Source organism: Prionailurus bengalensis, chromosome C2 (genome assembly GCF_016509475.1).
Source record: "Prionailurus bengalensis isolate Pbe53 chromosome C2, Fcat_Pben_1.1_paternal_pri, whole genome shotgun sequence".
Lineage (NCBI taxonomy): Eukaryota > Metazoa > Chordata > Mammalia > Carnivora > Felidae > Prionailurus > Prionailurus bengalensis.
Genome location: NC_057350.1, coordinates 45220014 through 45244865, shown reverse-complemented (window position 1 = coordinate 45244865; position 24852 = coordinate 45220014). Strand labels below are relative to the sequence as shown.

The 24852-nt window shown below is 33.4% G+C and overlaps 1 protein-coding gene across 2 annotated transcripts in view; it reads right to left on the bottom strand.

The window, feature by feature from the left end:
* Positions 1-24852, bottom strand: part of EPHA6 (EPH receptor A6) — an 882015-nt gene that overhangs the window by 779227 nt on the left and 77936 nt on the right. The gene's annotated exons all lie outside the window — the stretch shown is intronic.

Genomic DNA, 24852 nt, shown 5'->3' with positions numbered 1-24852 from the left:
AGCAGAAAGGAATATCCAATGGGAAAAAGTCAGTCTCTTCAACAAATGGTATTGGGAAAACTGAACAGGAAAATGTAAAATAAAACTGGACCACTTTCTTACACCATATACAAACAAGCTCAAAATGGATCAAAGACCTGAATGTGAGACCTGAGGTTTCTTAGGGAAACAAAAGCAAAAATAGACTATTGGGACTACATCAAAATAAAAAGCTTCTGTAAGAAAACAACAAAACTAAAAGGCAACCCTCAGAATGGAAGCTGAGATTTGCAAATGACATACCTGATAAAAGGTCAGACAACTCAGCACCCAAAAATGCAAGTAATCCAATTTAAAATGGGCAGAAGAGACGAACAGAGATTTCTCTAAAGAAGACATACAAATGGCCAACAGACACATGAAAAGGTAGATGTTCAACATTACTCAACATCAGAGGAATACAAATCAAAACTACAAATTGATATCACCTCACACATGTCAGAACAGCTACAGTCAACAACACAAGAAACAACAGGTTTTGGTGAGGATGTGGAAAAGGAGAACCTTCGTTCACTGTTGATGGGAATGCAAACTGGTGTAGCCACTGTGGGAAACTGTATGGAGGGGCATCAAAAATTTAAAAATAGAACTACCCTATGATCCAGCAATCATTCTACTGGGTATTTACCTACATAATTCAAAAACACGAATTCAAAGGCTACCCCTATGTTTACAGCAGCATTGTTTTCAATAGCTAAGATATAGAAGCAGACAAGTGTCATTTGATTGATAAACTGATAAAGAAGATGTGGTATATTATATACTCAATGGAGTATTATTCAGCCATAAAAAATAATGAAAGCTTTCCATTTGCAATAACACAGATGGAACTAAACAGTATTATGTTAAGCAAAATAAGTCAGTCAGAGAAAGACAAATGCCATATAATTTCATTCATATATGGAAATTAGGAAACAAAATAAATGGGCAAAGGGGAAAAAAAGAGAGAGAGAAAGAGACAAACCAAGGAACAGACTCTTAACTCTAGAGAACAAACTGATGGTTACCACAGGAATGTGGTTGGTAGGACTGGTTAAATAGGTGATGGGGATTAAGGGGTGCACTTATTGTGATAAGCACTGGGTGATGTATGGAATTGTTGATTCAGTATATTGCACACACGGAACTAATATTACACTGCATGTTAACTAACTGGAATTAAAATTAAAATTAACAATATGCCCTCCAGGACAATGTTCAAACTTTTTTTTGGTACTTTTTAATCTTCATATTTAATAGATGTTTGGCAGAATAGACACATTAATGAGTGATTAGTGGAAATGATTGTATATAAAAATAATTTATAATACCACCATTTCTATGACTCGTTGGAAGTTGAGTAATGATTACTTGAAAGTCTTCAAAATCATAATTATACTTGTAGACTCTGAGCCAAAAAATGAAGCATGATCTAGCCTCCCTGTTTTCCTTGGTAATATGAATTTTGTAACATACTCCCCTCTACTTTTTTTCCTTTAGGAACAGGACACCATTCTCATCCATTTGGCAACAAAGGAAGGCTGTTTTTGTTCCCTCAATGTGAGTTTAAGTTACAAATCATGTGACTTTATTTTTATTCTGTTATGACCACTAAAATTTTAATAACTGTCCCTTTTTAGAAACTCATTTTCTTTGCTTCATATAAAAGCATAAAAATGAATGTGATATAAAAAATAAAAATTAATGTGAATATCATGTATAATTCTACTTTTTTACAAAAGGGTACAGAGTAAATAAATGTCATCTTCTACCAGAGTCCTCTTAATCCTATTCTGAATCTGGGAGGTAACTGGGACTGCCACAATATAACCAACTGGACATCACTCACCAAGTATTTATGATTGTATGTATACTGTGCATACATATAAAGTGCCAATAATTTTTGTAGGTACTTTTTCAAGATTAAAAATAAGGTAGTGTTATAGACATAGTCCTGTAATAGCTTTTTTCATTTAATCATATATATATATATATATATATATATATACACACACACACACACACACACACACACGTGATGTGTGTGTGTCTATATGTGTGTGTGTGTGTGTGTGTGTGTGTGTGTGTGTGTGATGGCTATCCTCAGAAGCCTGCAGATATGTATTGTCTTCTTTGACTACCAATATATGTACTATTTCCTCATTAGCATACTCAAATATTTAGGCCTGCTGCAAGCCTGATGAAAATGATTGGGTTAATGGTGTCCACGACAGAGAACTTCAGAATCTCTTAGCTGATGGGAGTCTCATGAATTAATAAAAACTGTCCTGTCTTACTGAACGCCTCATTTTCCATGAGTTTTAGCCTCTCCTAATATGCTGCCTCTAAGCAACAAATGTCATAATTCATGCAAAAGAAATAACATTAGTTCTTTTTTACTCCCAGGAAAATGTGTAGTTAGAATCAACACTGATCACCACTTCCTATTTAGCCAGGCACTTGAGTTTATCTTCAACCTGTGACCTGTTATATTAATGCATTTTGGGTCAAAGATTCAGAATGTGGCAATCCAAGGATATTCCAGTTTTTTCCATTTTGCTCACACAAACACTGTAGGTTTTGCATAATGGCTACAGGACTCAGTAATGATGCCATTAATCACTTGTTCTTTCAAATGTTTCCTCATGTCCTCCCTCTCATAACAGGCAATTCTCTGAAATCAGTCTTTGAAGGGCCACGACTGACAGAGATGAATAGGATGCTCAATCGCAGTGGCACATGCCAGAGCCTATTCCTGTGGCAAAAACATGCCATATGAAGCTTTTTAGTAACATTCTATATATAATAAACAATCTCTAAAAACTAAACATCTCTTTCCATGATTGTTATTACAGCTGTATTCCGTATTCCTCAAAAGCCTCATCTCTTTCCTTCTCCAAATCCTGTTTTCTTATGTTTACTGTATTCACTATCTTCTTCCTTCTTCCTCTGTTTTGATTTTTTTTTTGCTTTTTCTTATACCTGAACACTAAAAAACATATCCCTGAAATATCTATCTTTTCACATATCTGTATTATAAGTAAGACTCAACAGATGAATTTACATAACTCAATTTGAAGTTATTTAAAATCGAGGATCCTAAAAAGAAAATTCTGATCCTTCTCTGCCAAAAAGGTATCACCAGGATTAAGGTGCTATAAAAAAATTAAGTCTTCTTCAGAATATTTACAATGACAATCTAATGATATTCAATACCATTTAATTTCATTTGCAGTAATCCAAGTACCTGGATAAAAAAGACATGTACACAAGAATAATATGTAATATGTTACATGTGAAATTTTAAATTAAACAGACAGTAGCTTTTATGTTTTCCTCCAATTACATATGTCATTTTACCCGTCTAGGGAGTTATGCAAAACAGGGAGCACCAATTTGCACAGTCTTCTTACTGAATTAATACCTTTCTCCTCCTTAGTTCAATGACTATGAAACATTAGGCATGGCTGAGAGAAGCTATGTTTGATCATTATTTTTTTTCCATGTTGAGGCATGTGAGAGACACAATTATTCCAATTACCAATAAAGAGATCAGTAAGTTGGTAAATAGCTAACAGGACTGTATGCACTGTTTATAACTACTGTTCTAGAGTAATTATTGACAGTGCTCACTTCATTTTCAAAAAAAAAAAAGTTTGCATATTAATTTACTTCAACTGCCACTGATTCATAGTATAGAGCAGACCAAAGTCTGTCAATGGGAAGCACCTGAAAAACCATTACAAGTAAAAAGAAAATGATTATATATTTCCATAATTTCATAAACTTTTTCAAGATCTATATAAGGGCTGTTGGAGACCATATATAAATTGAAAATTAAGATTATTTCCTGAAATTACAAAAAAAATTTGCAAATTTCTCAAATCCCTTTGTTTCTTCTATTGTCCATATTGTATTTAACAGTGCTTCTTCAGATTTCACTAAAGACAGGCTCCTCCATGGCAACAGGACTCTGCTTATAAAGAAATATTAAAAGACAGAAGACACAGGGCAATTATTCTACCAGCACATAACTATCAAACGTTTTTAGCATCTCAACTACTTCTCAATGAGAATGAGTTTATTCCAAATGTCAGATGTTAACCTCAAAGAAACAGGTACTGAACAACTGTACTGACTTCATATTGAATTAATCTATGTATCTGTCACATTGTTTTACTTTAAATCATAAGTATACCTTTTATACCACTGTGAAAATTAATATGTTGACACAGAGTGGGTTGAATAGTGCCCCCCCCACCTTACAATTCCATCTAGAACTTGTAAATATGATCTTATTTTGAAACAGAGATATAATTTTTGAAGATGTAATCAAGTTAAGATCAAAATGTATAACAACAGACCAAAATCCAATGACTGGTGTCCTTGTAAGAATACACACACAGAGGGAAGAGAGCCATGTGAATACAGAGGCAGAAAGTGGAGAAATGCAGCTACAAGCCAAGGGATGCCAAGGATTGCTGGAAAACACCAGAAGCTTGGAAGACACAAGCAAGGATGTTTTCCTAGAGTCTTCAGAGGGAATGTGATATTGCCAATACCTTGATTTTAGTCTTCTTGTCTCTAGAACCATGAGAAAATAAAATAAGTTCCTGTTGTTTTAAGCCAACCAGTTGGTGGAAATTTGTCACAAAAATCCTAGGAAATGAATACATGATATGATATATGCTATGATATATAGTAATAATTCCTATTTAGGTTGTACTTTTAACTAGTCATAACTGGGTAATAAAATTGACTAATAATTTCCATCTCTTACATGTAAAAATAAAGATTCATTAGTCATACATATTATTTAACTTAAATTCTGGCAATAGAAGAATACTTTGAAGCTTTGAGTGATTACTCTGAATCCCTAGATGAGATAGTTGGTAAGTGAGGGTTAGGAGATGGAAGGCAGGAAAGTATTGCTGTGGTTGGGAAAACTATCCATCTCTACCGTTCATGCAATGACAGATTTCTTCTATCAGCTATCTTCTCCCAGTTTCAATATAAATCTATGTCTTATCCTTAGTATGGCTCCCAAAAACAATATTTAAGTCACATTACAAATATTAAATACATAGACACATTTAATTACTTTAAAATTAAAAATAGTTTGTATAGTGAATATAAAACAGTAACATATGGAAAGTCAGCATGTCATTTCTAGGCACTGTCCTAGTTAAAGGTTAAATTCCAATTATGTACCATTAGTTTCAACAGATGTTTTCTTTCTTTAGCAAAATTTCATTCCAAACAGGTAAATAAACCAACGCTGATTTCTTAAAACCCAAGTAATGTGTAAAACTTTATAAAACTAACAATTTCTATTTACATTTGCTTTAGGTTTTGAAGTCTTATGGTTTTAGGGTTAAAAATTATGCATTGAGGGGAAAACATTTTGCCTTGAGAACTGCCTAACACTAAGTGGAAACACTGGCTAATTCACCAAGGAAAACTAGTTCATTGCCCCATGCTATACTTTCCATTGGCAAAGGGAGAAATTGTCAAATCACATGTACTGAAATGCCAAAATTTGTTGTGAAGATGTATTTTTTTTTAAAGTGGGCTTCACCTCCAACATGGAACTCAACACTGGGCATGAACTCATGACCCTGAGATCAAGACCTGAGCTGAAATCAAGAGTCCAACACTTAACCAACTGAGCCATCCAGGCACCCCTGTCATGAAGATTTCTATTACATTATTCACATCGTCAGTCAGGTCACTAACAAAAAAACTTGCAAATTTTGGAACCCATTTGGAAAAATTCTTACATAAAGGAAGTCACTGAACTACATTTTAATTTTAATTGGCATTCCTCTCCCTTTACTTTGCTGTTCTTTCCAAATATGTAGCTACATTAGAATTTATGATTATGTTTGTTAACATCTACTCAGAGATAAATGACACATTTAGTTACATATAGAAGGAAAAGGCTACAAAAGAGCATATTTTGAAGACACTGACTGAAGGCTGCTTTTCTAGACAGACAGTGAGTCTGTGAAGAGAAGAGCCAGTCCAGGACTAAGACTACAGAAAGATGCACTTCTAGTTGAATAACATCCTCTCTGCTTCCTAGGTATAAACCTGAAGAACCAGAAGCAAAGAGTAGCTTGTCTTCTTTCTTTATCCAGTGTGATCTTGTTCTAGCACCTACCAAGATCTACTTGAAAGCAAATTAGGTAATGAGTAAATAGATGCCATAAGAAATTTAGTCTACTAATAAACACATAGCAAAATCACTACTCAGCATCAAAGAATGCTAATAAACAGAGAGAGAAAATTCACCTGAAGCTAAATATAAAACACATAAAATAGGTAATTGGCATTGGATGAAACCGGTGTTTGTAAAAAACTTTGTTTTTGGTATCTGTAGAGACCCTATTGGGGAATGACAATAAAATATATTTCTAAAAATCATACAATTTTGTTATTACAATAAAACTGGAACAATTATTTGTATATGACATTTTTCTCTGAAATACTATGAGAGCTATTGAGAGAAATAGCTATTATAATTTTGTAGTGTTTTTTTAATGAGTAACAAGATAAAGGACAGAAATATTGTTCACACTTAAAAAATAAATAATCTTGAATGCCTTTCAGACAAAGGGCTGGTTCTAAAATTTTATATAGATAACTTGCACTTAAAACCTATTCAACCTTAATAGATAAATGAAAAGTTTACAAAACACTAACAGGTATATATAAGGTCCTCCGTTCAACAGGTGAGTGAAAGTTAACTTTTGTTATGTTGAATTTCTGGTCAAGTGATGTCATAACCCCTTGCTTTGATAATCCATTTCTATTCAACATAGAGAATTCATACATAAAATATAAAACTAGATAATCAAAATTACCATAGCCAAGGTAAAAACCAGGTAAGAAGTCCTTGGAAGAAAAAGTGAACAGAGATGCAAAGTATTAGGGAGACCTGATGCCACAGGGCTGCTGACATCTTGATGTGAAAACAAGTACTTGTGCCTGGTAGTTTTAACTCTTTGTCCTCAGAGGGCAAAGAACTAAAAATAATTTGCATGAGGCTGAAGACAGAGGAGGCTTACTGCTTCAAGATTGACTTTTTACACTATTTCACTGCCCACTTCAACTCAGGATAGGAAGCTAAAACCAAACAAACATGGTTGCTGAGCAATATCCAGGCCCAGCTTGGCAACAAAGGAGTGAACCAAACTGAAGAAATCTAATGCTAGGGATTAGTGAATAGAATCATAATGAGACAAAGTAAACATGGATAAAAATAGATTCAGGGGCGCCTGGGTGGCTCAGTCAGTTAAGTGTCCAACTGCTGATTTAGGCTCAGGTCATGATCTCACAATTCCCGTGTGTCAGGCTCTACGCTGACAGTATGGAGCCTGCTTGGGATTCTCTCTCTCCCTCTCTGCCCCTCCCTGATTCTAGAAAGAAAGAAAGAGAGAGAGAAAATAAAAGAGAAGAAAGAAAGAAAGAAAGAAAGAAAGAAAGAAAGAAAGAAAGAAAGAAAGAAAGGAGGTTAATAATATAGTCTGAAAAAAATTATAAATATATTTAAGATGTCAATGATATAAATGTTGGAATAATTTCCATTATAAGAAGACAAAAATAAACGTAGGGGTAGACAAAAAGAGAGTGAAAAGAAATAAAAAGAGAGTATTACAAAAAGAATCATAAATATGCACAGATTCACACATATATTTATTGCTATGAAATCAGGGGACAGGCTACCCACTTGACTTGACAAAATGATTAAAATAGTGGAATATATATAGAAACATATCCTGGTTTACCTACAAGAAGAGAAAAGCATTTAAAATTGTGAAAGACCTGCTAAGAAATAGAGAGAAGGGATTGAAAGGTTCTAGTATTTGTCCTATGACAATAAAATAGAATACCTGAGATCATAGTTGTGAATTTTCTTCAAGAGGATTAAAAATAACTTTAAAAAAACCCATGAGTCTTCAAATTAAAAGTAAATTCTGAGAATGAGAGGATGTTACAGAGAAATAATGTTCAACAATTACTCCATGCACTTCCCTACACAGCTTACTCCCACTGAAATTAGCTGAGGGCATGCAGCTAGTTCTGGTGAATGCACTCTAAGAAGGAATAGGTCAAATTTGGGCCAAAGCTATGATGCAGGCAGAATAGGGGTACCCTTCTATGATGTACCATCTATTTGAGATCATTTGCTATAGTTACTCAAATGTGAAACTGACTTAAGCCTAAATGTTTAGAAGAAAATGTTGTCTTCAAATAAATGATATACCTGGCAATGAGCAAGCCTTCACAGCTCTAAAGCCATTTGTGAGTCTTTAAAACTACACCAGTAGACTATGAAACCTGTGCATCCCCCAAGACATCTCAGTTGTGGTTGTGGATGAGAAAAAACTTGATCAAGGGTAGAACCAGAGTCACAGAACGAAACAAACCAGGGAGTTTCTCCTAGGGAACAGAACTAAGTGTATGGGTAAATGTACAGACCCATGTCACCATATCAAAAACAGAATATTAGCAGCATCTCAGAAGACATTCTTTTTCCTTCTTTCAGTCACTACTATCCTGAATTTTAATATTATAGTTTGCCTATTTTGAATCTATATATGCATGGAATCACACAGTATATACTCCTTGGTTTCCAGTTTCTTTCACTCAACATTATATTTATGAGTTTCATCCATCCTGTTGCATGAAGACATAGTTTGTTCATTTTCAGTGCTTTGTAATATTGCCTTTGGGGTGTAGACCACTATTTATTTATTTTATTCTTGAATGACATTCATTCATTCATGTCTCTTGGTGAACATGTTATGCAATTCTATTGCATTTATATCCAGAGGTAAGGTGGTAGGAAATGGGAGTGTTAAGAATTACTAGAAATTGCCAAACAGTTCTCCAGAGTATTGACAATGATTTTCACACTCCCCAGTAGTGTATGAGTCCAAATCCTTTCTAAAACCTGACTTTTAAAAAACTTTAGCCATTCTGTTATGTATATATTAAAAACTCATTATGTTATTATTCCAACATTTCTATTATAACAGCAAAAATATAAAAAAGTTCAAAGAACTTTACAATGAACATCCATATATCCACCACTTTGATACTTTAACCTTCTACTATATCTTTTTATTTTTTTAAGTTTATTTTTATTTATTTTGAAAGAGAGATAGACAGCAAGCAGGGGAGGGACAAAGAGAGAGGGAGACAGAATCCCAAGCAGGCTCCACACTGTTAGTGCAGAGCCCGATGTAGGACTCAAACTCACAAATTGAGAGATCATGACCTGAGCCAAAGTCAAGAATCAGATGCTTAATCAACTGAGCCACCCAGGTGTCCCAACATTCTACTATATCTTTTTAAAATCACCTATCAATCCCTCTATCATCTCAAGTTTTATATTCTGATGCATTTTGAAGAAATTGAGCTCATTTTCATAGGTCTATTGATTATTTGGCTATCTTCTTTCTCTAATACTCATTCAAGTCTTTTGCATAGTTTTCTTTCCTGTCAACTGTCTTCTCATTGGTTTGTAAGAAGTTTTTTTTAATATATATTCTGCAGATGAATCCTTTGTCTGGTGGCTGTACTGCAGACACCTTCTTCCAATCTAAGTTGTCCTTTCCTATTTTTGATGGTTTCTTTCAATAACAAAAGGTCTTAATATAGATCAATTTACATTTTTATGTTTGTTCATTAAATTTGGGGTCATGTTTAATAAATATTTTCCCATTTGAAACTTATAAGTATTTTCTTTGGAAAGCTTTATAATTTTATCTTTCACATCTAGAACTCCAATCCATTTTTTATGTATTATGTGAAGGGTCAAGATACATTTTTTCCCATATAGTTATTCAATTGACCCCAGAACACTTTTTGAAAACATATTACTGCAATGTCACCTGATTACAAATCAGGTAACCTAATATATGGTGTCTATTTTTAAATTTTCTAGTCTGTTCTATTAGTCAATTTGTCTATATTTGCACCAATATCATACTGCATTAATTACTACACATTATAATCAGTTTAGATGTTTTATGCTATAAATGTCTCAATATTTTGTTTTATTTTCCAGATTTCCTTGGTTATTCTTTGATTTCATAAAATTTAGAATTGGGTTATCAATTTTCACATAAACACACACACAAAACTAAATGGAAAATAACAAGAGTTGATGAGATGGAGGAACTAGAACCCTTCTAATATCACATATGAGAATGCAAAATGGTTCACCCAGTGTGGAAAACAGTTTGGGAGTTCCACAAAAAGTTAAACATAAAATTCCATTGCTAAGTATACACCCTACATAATTGAAAACAGGTATTCATATACATGTATATGCATAGCAGAACTATTAACAACAACTAAAAGGGAGAAACAGCTTAAATGTCCATCAGTGGACGAATGAATAAACAAACTGTAGCATACACATACAAGAAATATTATTCAGCCATAACAAGAAATGAAGTACTGGTACATGCTGCATAGATGGAGCTCATGAATGAAACTCAGAAACATTACACTAAATTAAAGAAGCTAGACACAAACGGTCACACATGGATGATTCCATTTATATGAAGTATCCAAAATAGGTAAATCCATAGAGATAGAGAGCAGATTGCTTATTGCCAAGTGCTGAGGGAAAGGAAGCACAGGGAGGAACTGCTTAATGAATATGGGGCTTCCTTTTAGGAGGATGAAAATGTTTTGGAGCTAGGTAGAAGTGATAGTTCCACAATACTGTGGTGGTTACACTGAATAATTCACTTTAAGATGGTTAATTTTATGTCAATTTCACCTCAATTTTTTTAAAGGAAAAAAACAAAAACTAGACGAAGTATTTATTTTGATTGAATTCATTAAGTCTATAAGGCATTTTGAGAGAATTCACTAATATATAATAGTGTTTTTTCCACTCCATGCACATATATACTTTCCATTTCTGTACGTCTTTATTTTCTTTAAAGACTATTTGTGGTTTCAAATGCAAAGTGTCCCTGCATATAATTTCTCAGATTTATTTCTGAATATCTGTAGCTTTTGATGTTATTAAAAATGATACTTTAAAATATTTATTTTTGATGATAGTATACAGAAATAAAAGTAATTTTTTAATGTTTATTTATTTTTGAGAGAGAGACAGAGACAGAGAGGCATGAGAGGCAGAGGGGCAGAGAGAGGAGACAGAGAATCGAAAACAGGCTCCAGGCTCTGAGCTGTCAGCACAGAGCCCGACAACGTGGGGCTCAAACTCACATAGTGCAAGATCATGACCTGAGTCGGAATCAGAGGCCCAACTGACTGAGCCACCCAGGAGCCCCAAAAGTAATTTTTATATATTGACCTTATATCCATTATTATACTCATTGATTTTTACCCCCATTTCTTTTACAAAAGCTAACGTTAGAAATGGATCATTAATGAAATAAGGAATTATGAATAGCACACTTTAAGCACAATATTTATAGTTTTCATCCAAGGAAAGTTTTATCTGCATTTTAGATTTTCACTGAAACGATAAAAACATAGTCTTACAAAGCCTTAAAACCAAGGGTAGATAATACCTCAGAATAAAAGAAAGCACAACATTAATAACATATTAAGTGCCCTATAAGTGAACTTTTATGAAGTATGTTTTTCTGTAATAATATTAATACACACTCAAAAATAATAAATCAATTTATTCAGTTCCCTTAAACTAATCTGTGTACTAGAAATTAATGATACTAAGGATCAATTAATAACAAGGTAGACAATATTTGTGAAGGTTAACTTTATGTTTTTTATCATTCATATTTTATTTCTACTCTCTGGTAAAGGATTATAATTGATTCGGTGCTTAGAGATATCAAATCTTAAAAAGCTACTGGAAAGCATCATTGAATATCATGTAAGGGATAAACCATTACTGGACTGATATAAACCTTTATATATCTAGACAGACAAATCATAGCCAGAATACATACAATAATATTTAATGGCATTAGATCACAATAGCTTTAGCAGCCATATGCACAATATTACGACCCTAAAACTAGCCTGTTAAGTCCCTGTCCTTGGTTTGAAGCTTTCTAACTACTCTGCCCACATTCAACAAAGTGATCTTTTCAAAATATAAGTCTGCTTACTACACTCCAATAAATTTACATTGAGATAAGATAATTAGATTACATACCTTGCTATGGCCTACAAGGCCTTGTTTGTTAATAATGCTCCTAGCCTCTTTTACCTTTCTCTTCTTGCTTGACTTACTCTTTGCTTCTTTTTGCTTAACCTGTATCCTTCCTTTCCTCCCTCCTTCTCTCACTCTGTCTTTCTCTCTTTCTGGTCTCTACCCACAAGGACCTTCATTAATTTAGTCTCACATGCCTTGCAAATTCTGTTTCCACTTTCTGAGAAGTGCTTTCTTTCCTTCTTTTCTCCTGCCAGCATATGCTTACCCTCTGTCTCCTCTCCACTGTCCCTTAGGAAAGTGTTTTCTGATTTTTCTGATCAGATTAAGTTCCTTATTATAAAGTCCAGTGGCATCTCTCCTTCATGAAACTTATACTTATCACATTTTGAGTTTTACACTTATCATATTATATGATTATTTCATTAATGTCTATCTGCTTCCATAACAAGGACCAAATTTTCCTTATTATTTTAGTCTTATAGCCAACAATATAGCTTATAATAAATAGTTGCTAAATGGATGGATAGATGGATAAAAAGATAAATTAATGACTGTTGAATAAACACTGACAATTCTTTTTTCTCTCTGAATCACAATGTCAATCATTTGCATCAAGGCAGTCTTTCTTATTTTGTATATAAATTAGTAGGTAACATCTCTTAGAGATGTAATAAAACCAGATTCTTAGTCTTCCTCTTTCTAAGCTCAGGAAGCATATAACAAAATTTTAAGGTATTTTCCTACATACATATGACATATGTTGATTTTATATATCAACTCTGGATTACAGAGGTAATGAAGTCATTTTATGATTGTTGGGAAAATATCAATATTAAATCACACTATTGATAAAATTACACATTAATTAAGTTGAAGCCTAAATAAATATGTATTTGTTACATATTTTCTTTTTTAATAATAAAAGAAAGGTACACGTATTATAGAGAATTCTCAAAAAACATATAATAAGAACAAAAAAACCAAATCACCCATATTCTCATGACCTAGAGAAACATATTATTAGTGTTTTTATTCCCTTTCATGTTTTTTTTTGTTCTAGCACTAACAGTTTAAAATAAAGACCAAATTTTTTTTCTTTATTTCACTCAGTATTATATAAGACAACATTCCAATGTTATTTAAGTCTACAATGTAAATACAAGTTTAATGGTTGTATAATAGGCAACATCCTGGCATGTGATCTCCTCCTCAAGTTCAGCTTGAGTGAGGTTCAAGATGGCTGTAAAACCCTAGATATCATATCTGCATTCTAGATAGCAAAAGGGGATGTATCTATTAAAAAGATTTGACCTCTAGTTGATAGAGCTCATTTTAAGCAGCCATCCTACACCAAACATCTCCATTTACATCTCATTGGCTAAAACATAATGTTTTGGTCACAACTGGCTGCAAAATACAGTAGACACTTTAGAGATTCTTTAGTTAGACACACTGCTGCCTTAAAAGGTTCCATTAATGAGAGAGAAAAAGGAGAATGGATATTACATGACAACTAGTAGTTTACTCCATTCAACTAAAATCCATTTTCTCTTCTTCCCAGATTAACTTATACTTTCTCTTCCTCTGTAGTTGGGTATAAAAATGTGAACGGGTTGTAGCCAATGAAATATGAGGGAATATACTATGTGCCACTTCTGAACTTTTAAAAAGGACTATCCTCTCCATGGAGAAGAGAAGGAGGAACTCATGACAACAACTAAAGAATACTCACTTTAGACTCTTACATAGGGAGAATAATATTCTTTTGTGCTTGAATTATATATTTGGGGTTTATCTGTAATATAATTGACATTACCTGAACACTAGCAATACAATTTACCAACCAAACAGGGATCCAACCAAACAAAACAAACAAACAACCAAAACAAACAAACAACCAAACAAAAATGAATAGGACACAATTAATAATTATTCTAGGAAAACAAAAATAAACCAGGACTATTCCAGGCAAACCATTAATCCAAACAACTAGTCCAGTGTTCATAAATAGAAATAAAAAATAACTATTGTATGTTTTCTGTACCTACTTCTTTACTGTAAGACCTAAAATGTGGGTATTTCTCAGAGCAATTCTCATTAGGAACCATGAAGAAATCCCTTTTAATGTGCATCAGAAAGTACTGCATTTAAGGAAAGCATATAATTTGATTAAATGAATAAAATTATTAAATTGAGCAATCTAAATCAACAATATAGATTTAATTTTACCTCTCCAAATGTGGTCTATAGAATGAACTAACATTCAAAGGATAAAATGTATGTGTGTGTGTGTGTGTGTGTGTATTTTTAAATCCTAGTTTCATGCTTTTATTTGAAAGACTTTTTAAATTATGTTGAAATATTTTGATATTTATTGCTACCTAATTATGGGAGAGATGAAGACTAAGTCAAGTATTACATTTATGGGCACAACAGGTTTTGCTTTCTTAAGATAAAACAAAGTTAAACCATATTAAACACCTATTTTGCTTACTATGATACATTAGTTCAAAATACTAATTGCACGGAATACAGATTACAAAAACCTATTTAACATTTAATGCTGACCTATGCTTCTTGAAGCTTGACTGGTTAACATAAATTTTCTAAAATTTGCAGTCCATCTATCAACCATTAAAGATCCATATGTTCTATTTTTTATCTTCCTCTTTAATAACAAAGTGCAGGATTAATATCCATCTGGGGTTAATACTTCCCAGACGTGATTCAGATCATCAACTGTTCTAAACCAGTCATTAATTCTTTGAAAGTGTATTATGCCTTGACTGGGGTTGCTTAAATACCTTTTAAGCTCTTTTATCGTCTTTATTTCATAGGTAAGTATCTTTCCCACCCACCTTTCAACTTACTTTTAATGTAAAAAAATTAATGATGAGAAAATGGATTGGATTGCCTAAAATACAAAAATGAGAATAAATATATAAACCATTCTGCCTATACTCAAGACCAATGCTAAATAAGAACTCAGTTCAATTATCACAAGCATTTAGTCTTTTCTTCATAGCTGATTCAGCCCAAAGGTAATATCAAACTGTTCCAGCTCCAGTGAGAGTTGTAATACCAATATCTTATCTAAGATATCTTAACCAATAACTTATATAAAATAATTTGTTACTTGTATATCTATGTAGCTATTCAACCAACTTTTACTGAACATCTGTCAAAGGTCAGTCACTATACTGCCTAATTGATACAGGTGACACATGCAATCCATTCCTTTGAGAGTTCACAATCTGGTAGGAGGCAGACATTTAAATTTTGTGAAATAAATGCTATGATATGTATTGAGTTTTGGGTATCCCAAAAAAAGGAGTTTCCTAAAATTCAACTTTCCACAGTAATAAGTCTACACAGAAAAGATGGAAAATCTTCTTTGCTTTAAAATCCAACAGGAAAAAGGCCAAAGAAGATAAGGGTTGACAAGAGAACGTTCCATATAAACTCAATAGCATAGTCTTACACGAAAGTAACAGAAAGTTACATAGAAGAAACTACAAAAGTCTCTTTTAAAAAAAAAGCTGGAAAATGGGCATGGCTAAAGGGCAGAGAACATCAGAAGGTGAAAAGTGAGAAGCAGCTGTGGGTCATGGGGCAAATGGTAGATAAGGGGAATAGGGATTAAACAGGAACAAGATTTGATCTTCAGTTTCAGATTAGTCTGGCCACAGGATAAAGGATGGGTTTGAAAGGTTGGTGGAAGGGGCTGGAGAAAAACCCAAAGCAAGAGGATAATTTAAAACATAACCATGCTGATTTGCAGGAGGTGATGAGGAACCAAATTGATGCGGTAATGACAGAGAATGATCTGAAAGAGCTTCAAGGAGGTAGAACAACAGGATTTGGAGATTGGAGGTGGGGTTTAAGAATGAGTCAAACGGGGCGCCTGGGTGGCGCAGTCGGTTAAGCGTCCGACTTCAGCCAGGTCACGATCTCAGAGTCCGTGAGTTCGAGCCCCGCGTCAGGCTCTGGGCTGATGGCTCAGAGCCTGGAGCCTGTTTCCGATTCTGTGTCTCCCTTTCTCTCTGCCCCTCCCCCGTTCATGCTCTGTCTCTCTCTGTCCCAAAAATAAATAAACGTTGAAAAAAAAAATTTAAAGAATGAGTCAATCACTCAAAATGCAAACAAGATTATAAGAATATCTGGCCGACTATATTTCATCTAGTTGTTAAGTATTTTACTAATAATCCCTTAGAGTTTATAAGAGAATTTAGCATTTGTATGTGCTTGCTTTGGATTTAGATGTAGACTCTTTTGTTTATAAATGAAATGGGTTTTTTAAAGTTTATTTATTTATTTTGAGAGAGAGAGAGAGACAGAGACAGAGACAGAGACAGAGACAGAGATAACTTGTATGTGTGTGCATGCAGGTAGGAAGACAGACAGAAAGGGAAAGAATCCCAAGCAGGCTCTGTGCTCAGAACAGAGTCAAACATGAGCACAAATCGAACCATAAGACCATGACCTTAGCTGAAATCAAGAGTTGGATGCTTAACTGACTGAGCCACCAGGGGCTCCTAAATGAAACGGTTTATAAATAGCTTGAATTATTCTGGTTAAAACAATTAGAACTTTTTGATAAAACCAGAAACTGAGTTTAAATTATATAATATGGGAGTTATTTTAAAAGAACAATTGTAAACTTCTGTTGGAACTAGGAGATTAGAAGTTAAAGCTTTCTAATTAATAGTGTAAAAAATAAAGAGAATAAAGGAAAGATTATATTATATAAATCAAAGGTAACTGGCTTAAAGTGACCTATACCATTATATGTGTGTGTGTGTGTGTGTGTGTGTGTGTGTGTGTGTGTGTGTGTATATATATATATATATATATATATATATATATATATGCATGCTTATGGGAAGACACCAACAAGAATATACAATAAAAAACCGCAGAGATACTGGAAAAATGAATTGCATACATACTTATTTTCAGCTGCCCAGAGAATACGAAGCTAATTATATATTCACAGATCAGTAAATACTTCACATCTGATTTCCCAAATCATTACTATCTTCTTTACTCTTACTTCTCTTCCTCACCATAGAATTAGTTTCATCACTACTCAATACATGTTCTTTCAACTGGTAAAAACTAAGGAAGCAATCCACATATTTACTTATTTTGGAGAGGATGCTACTATATAGGAAGGAATAGTCTGATACAGTTCACAGAAAAGTGCCACAAATCACAGTTGCTCAGCATTATGAACGATAGTCCAATTATGGAAAGAGCTCAAATGTCCAACAACTGATGAATGGATAAAGAAGTTGTGGTATGTATACACACACACACACACACACACACACACACACACACACAGTAGAATATTACTTAGACATAAAAAAAGAATGAAATCTTGTCATCTTTGTAGTAATGTGGATGGTGCCAGAGACTATTATGCTAAGCAACATAACTCAGTCAGGGACAGACAAATGCCATATGTTTTCACTTATATGTGGAATTTAAGCAACAAAACAGATGAGCATAGCAGGGAAAAAAGAAAGGAAAACAAGAAAAAAGACTTAACTACAGAGAACAAACTCAGGGTTGCTTGAGGGGAGGTGGGCAGGGGCATGGGTTAAATGGGTGATGACTATTAATGAGGGTACTTGGTATGATGAGCATTGGGTGTGTATGTAAGTGATGAATCACTAAATTCTACACTTGAAACTAATATTACACTGTATGTAAATGAACTGTAATTTAAATAAAAACTTAGAAAAAAACCAAAAAATATTACAGTGGCTCAGATATTAAATATTTGGAAATTTATGGACTCTAATAAGCTATGCATATTTATTCACCTGTTTCCTCGCATTGCCCACATGCAGGGGAGGTCATTTACCCAAGCACAAGTTGATAAAAGAGGGCCTGTAGCTGGGGTAATTCATATTCCTGTGTTCTCTTCAAGGAAATTCTACCTTCCATGGATTTTATGTTTCCTGGTTGGCCTTAAAACAGGCTCTGATATATGGAATACAGTGCCTTTCCAAACAGTTTAACTGTAATATAAGACTCTTTTATTACAAAAATCATTTTGCCATTATAAAAATTATTATAGTAATGGAATTACTATGTTCACTTATAGCTTTTATTTAGACATGAGTGACCTGAATCACTATTTTCCTAATTGCTTCAGAATAAATTTCCTAATAGTAATTCACTATATTTAACAGATAAGATCACATATCTTGTATCGTCTTGGATTATTCAAACCCTAAAGATCATCTAAGTCACAACGTGCAAAAAATACATATATGGTATTTGAAATTAATATTTGACATCTCAGAAACAAAGTTTTCTAACCTCTAATTGTCATAACTAATATAAAATACAACTTAATATCCAATAGCAATTTTTTTCTACTAGCATTAAGTTTCTTCTTTTTGTTACAGTGTACTTCACTGTTGAAAAGAAGTTTGATTTTGAGTATTGGTGTGCCTATATCTATGTCCACTACAACTTTGTAACAAAGATCTGATCTACTATGTTTTACAAGTAGCCAAAACAGAAGACTGGGAGAAAAAAACTGGGAAAATCAAAACTTTCATTTTCTTGCTAAAATTATTACTATGAATAAAAATAAATAGTTAAAATCTTCCGGGTGAGTTGATGGGGTGATTAAAAATCAAGTTGTTTCAGGGCATCTGGGTGGCTCAGTCAGTTAAGCATCTGACTTCAGTTCAGGTCATGATCTCGTAGTTTGTGAGTTCCAGCCCTGCATCAGGCTCTGTGCAGACAGCTCAGAGCCTACAGCCTGCACCCAATTCTGTCTCTCCCTCTGTCTCTGCCCCTCCCCAGTTCTCTCTCTCTCTCTCTCTCTCTCAAAAGTAAATAAACATTAAGAAACTTAAAAATCAAGTTCTTTCCATCAACAATAAGTACTTTTTAAATGTTTATGTATTTTGAGAGAGAGAGACAGAAAGAGAGAGTACGAGCACAGACAAGAGGCAGAGAGACAGGGAGAGAGAGAATCCCAAGCCCACTCCAGGCTGTACATGCAGAGCCCAATGCAGGGCTCAATCTCACAGATCATGACCTGGGCCGAAATGAAGAGTCAGACACTTAACCAACTGAGCCATGCAGGCACCCCAACATTAAGTATGTGTAATATTGAATATAAATCAAATAATACCTTATGGACTTATTATTATGAAATGTTACCTTTCAACTATCAGGATTTATTCAGGTATAAGTACTGTTAATAATCAGTATGTGGCTACCCAAACAAGTCATTTATCTTTTCAATTACAGTATCAAAATTAAAAACCACAAAGCTATTACATTTTAAGTAGTATCAAATATAATTAATAAAGCTCAAAGGAAACAATATGTCTTTAATCATGAAATTTCTTTTCTATATTATGAAAAGTCTTTTACATTTCTGATGAGTACCGGTTACTTTTTATTAGTCAGAATTAATACTGAGCCAGGACGCCCCACTGTGATATACCCACTGCTGGGAAGTATTGAATGGGACCCGATCTGTAATGAATATTACGGATTTTGAATGTCACGTTCAACTACAGGTCTCACTGTATTTTTCTATTTCATCTACAATGTTCTATATTGGCCAAAACCAAACTGTAATAAATAAACTATCAATAAATAAAATTATCAATTGAAAGGAGTAAACCACGAGTATTTCAAGAAAATTTATGTGATTTTTCTTTAACTCTTTTTCAGATTATGAGAACTCAAGAGATACATATTTTTTAATTTCTTCTTTTGTACAAAGTTATTGCATGAACAGTATCCTTCATGTTTCCTTTTTTCTCATTAGCATTACAATAACATGACTTCTTAAAGACTATCTCCTTCCCAGAAGATTTTCAAAATTAAAATGGGTCTTTCATTTTTGCACTGGGTAAGATTTAGTATTAACCAGTTAGTTATTAGTGATTTACAGCAAAAGGAAAATCCAGGGCATATGCCCTAGACTTAATATTTATGAAAAAAAATCTCCACTATTCACTAATAACTTCTATATGTTATGTAAAAATTTATATGCAGCATTCTTTCACTGATTACCATAGCACTATTAACTACTTTGTTATATCATCATCATTTTACTATGTTAGTGTAATACACTGACAGATTAAGGATGGAAGGGCCACTTACAGGATAAAGTTCTTAAGATTTTTAAATTATGTAGACATAAAATTTTGACATTAGGCACTGAGAGCATAGTGTTAAAATTACAACCACTGGTTACCAAAATCTTTGATGTATTCATTCTTTTCTAAAACCAAGCTTCAGCATATATACAAGTGTAACTATTCAATTGTACTCTGTTCTCAATATATCAATAATGTCATATTGTCTATATTTTGAACATCCCTTCCTAACAATTTTCTAAGGTGCCTACCTTTCATTTCCAAGGGTCTATGTTATTATCTAAAACAAAAGAAAGCTTTATGAATTTTTGTTTGTTTGCTTAACTGAATCCAGAACATTTTTACTTCTACTTCTATTTACTGGGGGTGAGACATACACTATCTAAATCAGTTAAGAAACTGAAATTCTAAGTTTTCCACAATATGGTTAGCCTATCATCACAGTCTCCTTTCCCACAAAACCCTTCACCCAACCACACAAATTATTCTCAACATTCCTATAACATAATGCACACACATTTGAGAATTCCGTGTGTTTCCTCAAGTTATTCTTTTTGCCTAACAGATGCTTTCCACCCTCTTATCCAGCCCATATGTGGTTCCTTCACAGTTTATAAGAAAGAGCTGATGTCACATCCTACTACCATTTTTTCTGACCAGAATTAATCCCCCCTTTTATTATTCTTTCACAAACCATTACTCAAAACTACCTGAAGACACTCTTTGGCCTTCTAATTGTGCAAAATTAGCTCTATACTCCAAGACTCCGCAAGTTATGTAAGCATACTTTTAAGCACCCTAATAGGGTACTTGGCATAAAGAGCATAAAATGAAAAGTTTGTTAAATTGAATTCTGGGGGCGCCTGGGTGGCTCAGCTTGTTAAGTATCCGACTTCAGTTCAGGTCATGATCTCATGGCTTGGGGGTTCGAGCCCCAAGTTGGGCTCTGTGCTGACAGCTCAGAGCCAGGAGTCTGCTGCGGATTCTGTGTCTCCATCTCTCTCTGTCCCTCCCCTGCTCATGCTCTGTCTCTCTCTCTCTCTCAAAAATAAACATTAAAAAAAAATTTAAATTGAATCCTGGACACCACATATTTTAAATGTTGGTACAAGTGAGTTGACAAGCAAGCATTTCAGCAAATATATACATTTTTTTTTCATTTTTGCAAGCCTAAAGGTCATTTGCTCAAGACTATTCACTCATCTATCTTCCACATTCTGTAACCAGAGGTGCTTACCTACTACTCAAATAACCAGTAATGGTTGTATTTACAACATTGCAAATGTCTACTCCTGTAACCACATTAGCATGATACTACTGGTGGGATGGCTATTCTAAGTAAAAAGAAAAAAAAACTATTAAATAACTTATTAAATCACATTATTTTATATAAATAGTATATAATTTCAAAAATATCTCTTAGTTCAAGTCTTTATAGAAAAAAAATTTTATCTGGGATCCTGGGTGGCTCAGTTGGTTAAACATCCAACTCAGATCATCATCTCACAATTCATGGGTTCGAGGCCCATGTTGGGCTCTATACTGACAGCTCAGAGCCCGGAGCCTGCTTTGGATTCTGTGTCTCGCTCTCTCTGCCCCGCTCACACTTTGTCTCTCTCTCTCTCTCTCTCTCTCTCTCTCTCAAATATAAATAAACATTTAAAAAAAAGGAAAAAAATGATCAATTAAAATGTTATTCCTAGAAAATACTTCATTTAGAGAAATACCAATTATACTTGATATCATAAAATTACCCAATTTAACATCTAGCTGTCTTTTCTACCTGTGGCATATTTGTAAAATCAACTTAAGTAGTCAATTTTAGTGAAAAAAGTCAATTTTAGTTAAAATGACCATTCATATTAGCATGGCTCCATAAATGTGACAACCTGAAAAAAGGCCATACAATTTCAAATAGATATAATTTTAATATACAGATATAAATGGTAGTTTAAATGTTATAAATTGATTAACAGTTTCTATAGGTTTTTAATTATTTGACTATTATTGATGTCTAAATGATTTTCACTTTTGCCATCTTTAGTAGCCTTTTTCAAAGTTCTTCATCCTTCTTGATTATTTCCTTACTTGTTTTTACCTATCAAGAGCATTAAGTAAACTCCATTCTTGTCAGTAATATATACCCTTCATTAAAAGAGAAATTGAAGCTATATACGTTCTTTAAAACTTACTTAAGTCATCTATCCATTTTATTGTATCCCTTGATTAATTTGTTTCCTCTAATTCATGTACCTATTATAAACTATGTCCATATACTCTCATTTTCAATTATTCCTACTGCTTTCACTTTCCATATATGCATTATTATTTGAGGGATAATCTAAAAGTAATATAGATCATTCCAACAGTGACATTCCAAGGCAATTGAGTATTCAATTTATGTGTTAATGCCTGAATCCTTGTGTTACCTTTCCCTCTGTAGTTTATACATATTGGTCACTGGTCTTTATATTTACAAGGTAGAATCTTAAAGGAAATAAGATTTCCTTTAACAAATAACATATATGTGTTAAAAATTAGGATCTGTTTGGCTTAGAATTTTCACTGCACTAATTCCTAGCTCTGTGACCTTGTAAAGGTTATTTAACGTACTTGAGTCTCAATTTCCGTATGTTTCAATAGGGTAAAATGATTCTTGATTTCTAGGACTCATGTGAATAAACTTCTTTGAACCAAGACTAGCATATGGTAAATGCCTGATAAATGTTAACCATTTCTCCCTTTTCCACCTTATTCTATCATACATATTTTCTACTATTGTCTCCTTCCTCTCCTTTCTCTCTTTCCTCCTGCAAATCCATGGCTGGTGTCCAAAATGTTCATCTCAGTCAAGTACTATGTTTGGCAAGGGGAGAAAAGAAATCTGAATCAATTATGCAAATATCAACATAATTAATCGGCCTTTCATGAAGTTTCCAACGCTCCTCTCTGTTTCAAGTGCCATGATAAAGATATAGGCTTTAGTAGAAATAATTTATTTTGAAATAAATCCCATCAGTCACGATTTAGCCTATAACTTACTGGTATTTTTCGTTCCTTACTCTCTTTAAGAAAAGGTTTCTCCAACTGGGAACCAGAACTCAGATATACCTCATAAGGCTACTATGGAAATAAAATGTAAAATTCTTAGTGCAGTGTCTGCAAATAGAAAACTATGGAGTAAGCATTACTTTTCAGACAATTCTGCCCTTTCTCTTCCAAACTAATAAACTAGATATAGTAGAAAAAAATCTCACTTTCATAACACCTATTACAAGATCATTGTAAGAACAATAGTTCTTTACAGTAAGTTTACTTGTAACTCACTAAGTCCCTGTGTCTCCTCATTAGCAGTTTGCTTTGAAACAGCCTGATCAAGACAAATACAATCACGACAGCAGGGGTGTAACTGCTGTTCCTCACAGGATTCTTTGGCTATGACTCCATGAGGTGAGTGATAATATAATCACTAAACTTTTTGTCATTTTTTTCAACAATGGAAAAATAATTCTTATAAACTTTTTAAGGATTTATACGTTCTTATAAATTACTTTATACACTGAGAACACAGATATGTATATATCTTGGAGGAGTATTTTAGAAAAAAAATCATTCATTCCTTGAAAGTAACTAATAAATTTAACATGTTTAATACAATCAATAAATATTGATATTTACTAAAAATAAGATGATGAATGTACAAATATAGTTTCAAAGATATATTTTCAGGAATAGTTTGATGAGAGTTCTATGAAAATAAAAGGAAAATTTCAAAAAAAATAAAATCAGTCTATAAAGCAAACAAATCTAAGGAAACAAAAAGCCTGCTGAACAAAGACAGAAAAGTTAACTCTTTACAGAAATGTATACTTGAAAATACACATTTAATGAGTATTTATATAAAAAGTCAAATTCAAACAGTAATATTTGAATGATTCTAAAAATAAAACATTTTTCAGTCAACTTCTCCTTTCAAATTTAAATTTGCAGATGTAATGGAAAAAAAAAAACAATGTAAAAGTATCAACTAAGAATCTGATGAATGAGAAAAATACAATTTATAAAAAAAGGAAGAAAAGCTAACCCAAGTACACCTGAATAACTGTTGACTACCTCTGTTACTATAAATTTTCCTTAATTAGACAAAATCTAGATAAAAAGCTTCACAAACCACCCTTTTATTTTTACTTGAAACAATTTTTTTAATATGGAATTTACTGTCAAATTGGTTTCCATACAACACCCAGTGCTCAACCCAACGGGTGCCCTCCTCAATGCCCATCACCCACTTTCCCCTTCCTCCCACCCCCCCTTCAACCCTCAGTTTATTCTCAGTTTTTAAGAGTCTCCTATGGTTTGGCTCCCTCCCTCTCTAACTTTTTTTTTCCTTCCCCTACCTCATGGTCTTCTGTTAAATTTGTCAGGATCCACATAAGAGTGAAAATTAAAAAAGAAGTAGAAACACATTGCAATGTGAAAACGTGCAAAATATATTAAACCACATAAAAAGTC